Source organism: Mirounga angustirostris, unplaced genomic scaffold, assembly GCF_029215605.1.
Source record: "Mirounga angustirostris isolate CCGP_5_RB_7025 unplaced genomic scaffold, mMirAng1.0.hap1 SCAF_11, whole genome shotgun sequence".
Taxonomy (NCBI): Eukaryota; Metazoa; Chordata; class Mammalia; order Carnivora; family Phocidae; genus Mirounga; species Mirounga angustirostris.
The window spans coordinates 66625950-66636371 of NW_026991719.1; the positions used below are offsets into that span (position 1 = coordinate 66625950).

General features: G+C 39.9%; 1 non-coding gene across 1 annotated transcript; it reads right to left on the bottom strand.

Moving 5' to 3' along the window:
- Positions 1–9851: 9851 nt before the first annotated feature.
- On the bottom strand, positions 9852–9998 carry LOC123851267 (U4 spliceosomal RNA). The gene has a single exon (XR_006792520.1). It is a non-coding gene; the product is annotated as a U4 spliceosomal RNA (small nuclear RNA).
- Positions 9999–10422: the final 424 nt, after the last annotated feature.

Genomic DNA, 10422 nt, shown 5'->3' on the forward strand with positions numbered 1-10422 from the left:
TCATTATTCTCCCACATTTCTCACTTCTGGCAATTGTTAATCTGTTATCTATTTCTATAATTCTGTCATTTTAGAAGGTTATGTAAATTAAATCATACAGCATGTAACCTCTTGGAAATAATTTTTTCAGTCAGCATGATTTCTTGGAGATTCATCCAAGTTGTGTGTATTAGGAGCTCATTCCTTTTTACTGTTGTGTAGTTCTATGAAAATAACACAATTTGCTTAATCGCTCTCCTTTGAAGAACATCTAGGCTGTTTCCATTTTTGGGCTGTTACAAATAAAGCTGCAATGCATATCCATGTACAAGTTTTTATGTGAAAATAAGTTTTCAAATTCCTGTGATAAATGCCCCAAATTGCAATTACTGGATTGTATGAATATTTAATGTTTTGTTTTATAGGAAGCTGGCAAACTATTTTCCAGACTGGCTATACCACTTTATTTATTTAATTTTTTTTATTCTTATGTTAATCCCCATATATTAGATCATTAGTTTTAGATGAAGTGTTCCATGATTCATTGTTTGTGCATAACACCCAGTGCTCCATGCAGAATGTGCCCTCCTCAATACCCACCACCAGGCTAACCCATCCTCCCACCCCCCTCCCCTCTAGAACCCTGTTTGTTTTTCAGAGTCCATCGTCTCTCATGGTTCGTCTACCCCTCCGATTTCCACCGCTTCATTCTTACCCTCCTGCTACCTTCTTCTTCTTCTTTTTTTTTTTCTTAACATATATTGCATTATTTGTTTCAGAGGTACAGATCTGAGATTCAACAGTCTTGCACAATTCACAGCGCTTACCAGAGCACATACCCTCCCCAGTGTCTATCACCCAGTCACCCCATCCCTCCCAACCCACCCCCCACTCCAACAACACTCAGTTTGTTTCCTGCGATTAAGAATTCCTCATATCAGTGAGATCATATGATACATGTCTTTCTCTTTTTGACTTATTCCACTCAACATAATACCCTCCAGTTCCATCCACATCGTTGCAAATGGCAAGATCTCATTCCTTTTGATGGCTGCATAATATTCCATTGTATATATATACGACATCTTCTTTATCCATTCATCTGTTGATGGACATCTTGGCTCTTTCCAAAGCTTGGCTATTGTGGACACTGCTGCTATAAACATCGGGGTGCACGTACCCCTTCGGATCCCTACTTTTGTATCTTTGGGGTAAATACCCAGTAGTGCAATTGCTGGATCATGTGGTAGCTCTATTTTCAACTTTTTGAGGAACCTCCATACTGTTTTCCAGAGTGGCTGCACCCGCTTGCATTCCCACCAACAGTGGAGGAGGGTTCCCCTTTCTCCGCATCCCCGCCAACATCTGTCGTTTCCTGACTTGTTAATTTTAGCCATTCTGACTGGTGTGAGGTGGTATCTCATTGAGGTTTTGATTTGGATTTCCCTGATGCCGAATGATATTGAGCACTTTTTCATGTGTCTGTTGGCCATTTGGATGTTTCTTTGGGAAAATGTCTGTTCATGTCTTCTGCCCATTTCTTGATTGGATTCTTTGTTCTTTGGGTGTTGAGTTTGATGAGTTTTTATAGATTTGGATACTAGCCCTTTATCTGATATGTCATTTGCAGATATCTTCTCCCATTCTTTCGGTTGTCTTTTGGTTTTCTTGACTGTTTCCTTTGCTTTGCAAAAGCTTTTTATCTTGATGAAGTCCCAATAGTTCATTTTTGCCCTTGCTTCCCTTGCCTTTGGCGATGTTTCTTGGAAGAAGTTGCTGTGGCTGAGGTCAAAGAGGTTGCTGCCTATGTTCTCCTTTAAGATTTTGATGGACTCCTGTCTCACATTGAGGTCTTTCAACCATTTGGAGTCTATTTTTGTGTGTGGTGTAAGGAAATGGTCCAGTTTCATTCTTCTGCATGTGGCTATCCAATTTTCCCAACACCATTTGTTGAAGAGACTGTCTTTGTTCCATTGGACATTCTTTCCTACTTTGTCGAAGATTAGTTGACCATAGAGTTGAGGGTCCATTTCTGGGCTCTCTATTCTGTTTCATTGATCTATGTCTCTGTTTTTGTGCCAGTACCATGCAGTCCTGATGATGACAGCTTTGTAATAGAGCTTGAAGTCCGGAATTGTGATGCCGCCGGCTTTGCTTTTCTTTTTCAACATTCCTCTGGCTATGCGGGGTCTTTTCTGGTTCCATGGAAATTTTAGGATGATTTGTTCCATTTCTTTGAAAAAATGTGGATGGTATTTTGATGGGGATTGCATTGAATGTGTAGATTGCTCTAGGTAGCATTGACATCTTCACAATATTTGTTCTTCCAATCCGTGAGCATGGAATGTTTTTCCATTTCTTTGTGTCTGCCTCAATTTCTTTCATGAGTATTTTATAGTTTTCTGAGTACAGATCCTTTGCCTCTTTGGTTAGATTTATTCCTAGGTATCTTATGGTTTTGGGTGCAATTGTAAATGGGGTCGACTCCTTAATTTCTCTTTCTTCTGTCTTGTTGTTGGTGTATAGGAATGCCACTGACTTCTGTGCATTGATTTTATATCCTGCCACTTTACTGAATTCCTGTATGAGTTCTAGCAGTTTTGGGGTGGAGTCTTTTGGGTTTTCCACATAAAGTATCATATCATCTGCAAAGAGTGAGAGTTTGACTTCTTCTTTGCCAATTTGGATGCCTTTGATTTCTTTTTGTTGTCTGATTGCTGTGCCTAGGACTTCCAATACTATGTTGAATAGCAGTGGTGATAGGGGACATCCCTGCCGCATTCCTGACCTTAGGGGGAAAGCTCTCAGTTTTTCCCCATTGAGAATGATATTTGCTGTAGGTTTTTCATAGATGGCTTTTATGATATTGAGGTATGTACCCTCGATCCCTATACTCTGAAGAGTTTTGATCAAGAAAGGATGATGTACTTTGTCAAAAGCTTTTTCTGCATCTATTGAGAGGATCATATGATTCTTGTTCTTTCTTTTGTTAATGTATTGTATCACATTGATTGATTTGCGGATGTTGAACCAAACTTGCAGCCCAGGGATAAATCCGACTTGGTCCTGGTGAATAATCCTTTTAATGTACTGTTGGATCCTATTGGCTAGTATTTTGGTGAGAATTTTTGCATCCATGTTCATCAGGGATATTGGTCTGTAATTCTCCTTTTTGATGGGGTCTTTGTCTGGTTTGGGGATCAAGGTAATGCTGGCCTCATAAAATGAATTTGGAAATTTTCCTTCCGTTTCTATTTTTTGGAACAGTTTCAGAAGAATAGGTATTAATTCTTCTTGAAATGTTTGGTAGAATTCCCCTGGGAAGCCATCTGGCCCTGGGCTTTTGTTTTTTGGGAGATTTTTGATGACTGCTTCAATTTCCTTAGTGGATATAGGTCTGTTCAGGTTTTCTATTTCTTCCTGGTTCAGTTTTGGTAGTTGATACACCTCTAGGAATGCATCCATCTCTTCCCGGTTATCTAATTTGCTGGCATAGAGTTGCTCATACTATGTTCTTATAATTCTTTGTATTTCTTTGTTGTTGGTTGTGATCTCTCTTTCATTCATGATTTTGTTGATTTGGGTCATTTCTCTTCTCTTTTTGACAAGTCTGGCCAGGGGTTTATCTGGCCAGGGGTTAATTCTTTCAAAGAACCAGCTCCTAGTTTCGTTGATCTGTTCTACTGTTCTTTTAGTTTCTATTTCATTGATTTCTGCTCTGATCTTTATTATTTCTCTTCTCCTGCTGGGTTTAGGCTTTATTTGCTGTTCTTTCTCCAGCTCCTTTAGGTGGAGGGTTAGGTTGTGTACTTGAGACCTTTCTTGTTTCTTGAGAAAGGCATGTATTGCTATATACTTTCCTCTTAGGACTGCCTTTGCTGCATCCCAAGGATTTTGAACAGTTGTGTTTTCATTTTCATTGGCTTCCATGTATTTTTTAAATTCTTCTTTAATTTCCTGGTTGACCCATTCATTCTTCACTAGGATGCTCTTTAGCCTCCATGTATTTGAGTTCTTTCCGACTTTCCTCTTGTGATTGAGTTCTAGTTTCAAAGTATTGTGGTCTGAAAATAGGCACGAATGATCCCAATCTTTTGGTACCGGTTGAGACCTGATTTATGACCTAGGATGTGATCTATTCTGTAGAATGTTCCATGGGCACTAGAGAATAATGTGTATTCCGTTGCTTTGGGGTGGAATGTTCTGTCCGTGAAGTCCATTTGGTCCAGTGTGTCATTGAAAGTCTTTATTTCCTTGTTGATCTTTTGCTTAGACGATCTGTCCATTTCAGTGAGGGGGGTGTTAAAGTCCCCCACTATTATTGTATTGTTGTCAATGTGTTTCTTTGCTTTTGTTATTAATTGCCTTATATAATTGGCTGCTCCCATGTTAGGGGCATAGATATTTACAATTGTTAGATCTTCTTGTTGGATAGATCCTTTAAGTAGGATATGGTGTCCTTCCTCATCTCTTATTACAGTCTTTGGTATAAAATCTAATTTGTCTGATATAGGGATTGCCACCCCAGCTTTCTTTTGGTGTCCATTAGCATGGTAAATGGTTTTCCACCCCCTCATTTTCAATCTGGCGGTGTCTTTGTGTCTAAAATGAGTCTCTTGCAGACAGCATATCGATGGGTCTTGTTTTTTAATCCAGTCTGTTAGCCTGTGTCTTTTGATTGGGGCATTTAGCCCATTTACATTCAGGGTAACTATTGAAAGATAGGAATTTATTGCCATTGTATTGCCTGTAAGGTGACTGTTACCGTATATTCTCTGTGTTCCTTTCTGGTCTATGTTGCTTTTAGGCTCTCTCTTTGCTTAGAGGAACCCTTTCAAGATTTCCTGTAGGGCTGGTTTTCTGTTTGCAAATTCCTTTAGTTTTTGTTTGTCCTGGAAGCTTTTTCTCTCTCCTTCTATTTTCAATGACAGCCTAGCTGGATAGAGTATTCTTGGCTGCATATTTTTCTCATTTAGTGCTCTGAATATATCCTGCCAGTCCTTTCTGGCCTGCCAGGTCTCTGTGGATAGGTCTGTTGCCAATCTAATGTTTCTACCCTTGTAGGTTACATATCTCTTCTCCCGAGCTGCTTTCAGGATTTTCTCTTTGTCTATGAGACTCGTAAGTTTTACTATTAGATGTCGGGGTGTTGACCTATTTTTATTCATTTTGAGAGGGGTTCTCTGTGCTTCCTGGATTTTCATGCCTGTTTCTTTCCCCAAATTAGGGAAGTTCTCTGCTATAATTTGCTCCATTATACCTTCTGCGCCTCTCTCTCTTTCTTCTTCTTCTGGGATCCCAATTATTCTAATGTTGTTTCTTCTTATGGTATCGCTTATCTCTCGAATTCTGCCCTCGTGATCCAGTAGTTGTTTATCTCTCTTTTTCTCAGCTTCTTTACTTTCCATCATTTCATCTTCTATATTACTGATTCTCTCTTCTGCCTCATTTATTCTAGCACTTAGCGCCCCCATTTTTGATTGCACCTCATTAATAGCCTTTTTGATTTCTACTTGGTTGTATTTTAGCTCTTTTACTTCTCCAGAAAGGGTTTCTCTAATAACTTCCATGCTTTTTTCAAGCCCAGCTAGTATCTTTAAATTGATGATTCTGAACTCTAGATCTGACATCGTACTAATGTCCGTATTGAGTAGGTCCCTAGCAGTCGGTACTACCTCTTGTTCTTTTTGTTGAGGTGATTTTTTCCATCTTGTCATTTTGTGCAGAGGAGAATAGATTAATGAGAGAACAAAATGCTAGCAGAGTAACCACGTCCCCAGAAAATATACTCTAAACAAATCAGAAAAGACCTGAACCAGTGGGATAAGAAAGGGAAAGAGAGAAAAAAGAAAAAGAAAAAAAAGGAAAAGAAAAAGATAAAAACAAAAAGAAACAAAACAACAACAACAACAGAAACCAGAATGTGATCCAATATTTTCAGGCTGGTATATAGATCAGTGCCACACACTAGATTTGGGGTCTATTTTGGTCTTTTAGAAGAAAGTGCCTCCCAAAATTTTAAAGAAAGAAAAACTTATATATGTACAAAAATAAGGGTTGATATGATGAAGGGATGGAATATGACTGTAAAAATGGAAATTATAAAAAATTTTATAAAAGGAATTGATAAGAAGCTGTTTGAAAAAAGAAAGAAGAGGATTTAAATAAAGAAAATAAAGAAAAAAAAAGGGAAAGGATGTGATCAGGCAGGGGAATAGAAAACACCATATACTAGAGATTTAGGGTATATTTTAATTTGTTAGAAGAAATTATCTCAAAATTCTAAAGAGAGTACAACTTATATATAGAAGCAAAAAATATGGGTAACTACTATGAAGGGATAGAATATGACTCTAAAAATGAAAAATAAAAAGTTTTTTTTTTTAAAGGGATTGATAAGATTTTGGTTGAAAAAGGGAAGAAGAAAAATTCAAAAAGAAATAAAAATACAAAAAGACAGTTAAAAAAATTAACTTTAAAAGACTAAAGAATTGGGTGCCTGGGTGGCTCAGTTGGTTAAACGACTGCCTTCGGCTCAGGTCATGATCCTGGAGTCCCGGGATCGAGTCCCACATCGGGCTCTCTGCTCAGCAGGGAGTCTGCCTCTCTCTCTGACCTTCCCCCCTCTCATGCTCTCTATCTCATTCCCTCTCTCAAATAAATAAATAAAATCTTTAAAAAAAAATAAAATAAAAATAAAAGACTAAAGAATAATGGTAAAAAAGCCTTGAATTCTATGTTCAGTAGTCCCCTAGCGCTGGAGTTCTGCCGTTCTCATTGATCGGTAAACTTGGTCTTGCCTGGCTGTTCTCGCTGATCTTCTGGGGTGGGGCCTGTTGCCGTGGTTTCCAAATGTCTCTGCCGGAGGCGGAATTGCCCCGCCCTTGCCCCCTCCTGGCTAAGTAATCTGCTCGGGTTTGCTCTCCGGGGCTTTTGTTCCCTGGGAGCTTTCCGTACAGCTTTGGAGGCGTAGAGTGAAAATGGCGGCCTCCCAATCTCCACCCCGGAGGAGTCGAGAACTCGGGGCCCTGCTCCTCAGTGAGCCCCCAGGGAAAAGCCGTCAGTTACTCCCGTCTCCCCGCTCTCCAGCCGCACTCCGTGCTCGCCCGGCCTGTGACCACGCGTTTCTATATCTGGCACCCGACCCCGTGTGGAGTCTCCAAACCTAGCAGATCACTGCGGTGCACTCCCGCGCGGCTCCTCCCAGGGGAGGAAGGTGAGTCTCCCCGGATCTGCCGCTTGTTGGGTCCCTGCTGGAGGAGCAGTGGCCCGACGGTGCCGCGGATCACGGTTTATGGCAACCCCGAGCTGAGAGCCCGCGCCTGGGCTCTGCCTCTGCAGCCGGCTTCCCTGCTCCGTTACCTGGGAGCTCTGCCACACTCAGGCACCCCCGGTCTTTCTGTGACCCCGAGGGTCCTGAGACCACACTGTCCCGGAGGGTTCCACCCCCCCGCTTAGCCACCAGAGTGACATCCCTCAGCGGAGCAGAGTTTTAAAAGTTCCGATTTTGTGCTCCCTGGCTCTATCACTTGCCAGAAGCGGCCGACAGAGGCCCCTCCCCCACCATCTATCCTCCCGAATATTGCCTCGGATTCACTTCTCCGCACGTCCTACCTTCCAGAAAGTGGTCGCTTTTCTGATGAGAGAGTTGCTCTTCTTTTCTTCAATCTCCTGTTGAGTTTGTAGGTGTTCAGAATGGTTTGATCCCTATCCAGCTGAATTCCTGAGAGGAGATGAAATCCAGGTCTCCTACTCCTCCACCATCTTGCTCCGCCCCCCCCGGCTATACCACTTTAAATTACCACCAGCAATATATGAGTAATCCAATTTCCTTACATCTTCACCAGCGTTTGGTGTTGCCACCATTTTTTTTTAAGTTTGAACCATCATGATAGATGTGTAGTAATATCTCACTGTGGTTTTAATTTGTATTTATCTAATTGCTAGAGATATTGAATATCTTTTATGTGTTTACTTGCCATCTGTATATCCTCTTTGGTCAAATTCCTGTTTATATCTTTTGTACATTTTCTAAGTTGGACTCTTTTATTATGGACTATGTTCAGCTTCTTGCTGGGCCCTGCTAACACCAAGGATGAAGGGAAAGTAAAGTGCTGACTAGTCCTAACTTAAACCACTTTATTCAGTCTCATTCATCCCCATTGTCAGTTGGAAGGGTCAGATATTTAGAGTGTTGTCTAGAATTTAGGAGTTCTTTTATTTGTTATTATAAAGAGGTTTGAGCATGTGAAAGCATTTATGAGAAAGAGTCAAGAGAGAGAAACTAAATATGTAAAAGCAAGAAGGGGAAAAATTTTTCCCCCAGGGTTCATGTGAGCATTCATCAAGCCAATGTGCATTGTGAACCCTGGAGTGGCGGCAATTTGAGTACATAGCAGGGGAAATTTTTAGTATAATGTTACTGAGAATGTGGAAGGAATAGAATTCAGAACACAAGGAATTGACTTTTTAAAAGATTTTATTTAAATTCAAGCTGGCTAACTTAGTGTGTTATTAGTTTTAAGGGTAGTATTTAGTGATTGATCAGTTGCATATGACACACAGTGCTCATTACCTCAAGTGCCCTCCTTAATGCTCATCACCCAATTACCCCATCCTCACAACCCCACTCACCTCCCTCCCAGCAGAAGAATTCACTTTAAATAAGAGTTGATGCAAGTCCTAATAATGTAATGTATGCAAAGAAAAGATGCAGATGCGAGAATGTTGGAATATTTGATAGCAGGAAGTTATGGAAAGGTTTCTTTTCTTACCTTCTTAACAAGTTCTAAGGATAGAGTGCAGTATTGTTAAATATATGAAATTTTCTGATTACTTAAATTTACCTTTTTAAAGTAAAAGTGAAGACTATCTGCTCAATGTCTAAAAAAACAGGGAAGTATAATGAGGAGCCAGCAATGGAGGTACTTTTAACAGTACAAATCCAAGGAAGAAAAGAGTTTCCAGGAAGATGTTACCAACAGTGTCAGGTGTTCTAAAGGTATCAAGAAGAAAAACACTGATTTAGCAAGTAAGAGGAGGTCATTGACAGTAAATTTGAACAGAACTGTGCATTTACAAATATGGGAGATAATACTAAGAAGGTAAGACTAGCAGTTGTTTTAGGTTTTGGATATTTATTTTGATGTCATCCCCTAAATAGTGGAGAGTAATTGAAAGTCACTGAGTTGAAAATGTTCAAAATGAATTGGATCAAGACAGGGGGGACAAAAGCTATTGATATCCTGTTGTAGTAATCTGAGTCAAAGTTGAAGAGGGCTTGAATTAGAGCAGTAGCAGTAGAAATGGAAAAGAATGGGCAGATATGGCAAAAGCTACCACAGACAAATCATTAGAATCTGGTGACTAATTGGTAATTTTTTGTATTAAAGATTTTATTTATTTGTTTGACAGAGAGAGACATAGCGAGAGAGGGAACACAAGCAGAGGGACTGGTAGAGGGAGAAACAGGCTTCCCACGGAGCAGGGAGCCCAATGCAGGGCTCGATCCCAGGACCCTGGGATCATGACCTGAGCCGAAGGCAGACGCTTAATGACTGAGCCACCCAGGCGCCCCTATTTGATAATTTTCCAATAATATATATTCCTTCAGATCATAAAGACAGGGATAAAGGATAAAAATGAGGTTATATTAATAATAATAATAAGGTATACTGCTCTGTGTTTCACCATCTCTGATAGTGCATGACCTCTAAATATTTTTAAAGCAAATCTCTTCAGTACAAACAAATACCCAGCACATTTAGGGTCTTCAGTATGTTTTTCTAGTATGGTCACAGGATTTTTCTGTAACGTTCACAAACAAATCTTCCATGAAGCCTTTGCTAATGACTAAAAATTGCACTGCTTGTGAAATTGTGTCCAGAGGCATTTTCCTTGCACTTAGTGTCCATGGCCATGATGAGTTCTCATGGACATATTTGGGAAAAGTTTTCAATTAGCAATAATCGCACCTCGGATAAACCACATCGGCTATGATACTGCCACTGTGCAAAGCTCATGGACATTATTTGGTTTAAGATGCTCTTGTCCCTGAAACCATAGATTTTGCTGATATAGTTACAATTTCTATGTGACATAACAATGCTGTATTTTTTGGAGGTCTCAGTTTTCACTTAAGTAAGGTTCTATACTGTGATGTCTTTTGTCCAGATGTTTTTATAGAGTTCGACGTAGCAACAATTCTTTTAAAATTTTTAGATTCCCTTTCAAGGCCTTAGGCATGAAAAAAAATATGAGTGATACTTCATCTTGTATTACTGCTACTAAGACTAACACGGGGCTCTGCCTGCAGTAGGTGCTTAATAAACAAATACGGTTTTATTTACATAACAGTTAATTTGGCATGACCACCATTTTAAGAGACAAGGATGGTATAGTTGGAACACATTTCCTTAAATAGTAGGATATGGAGAATGCTGG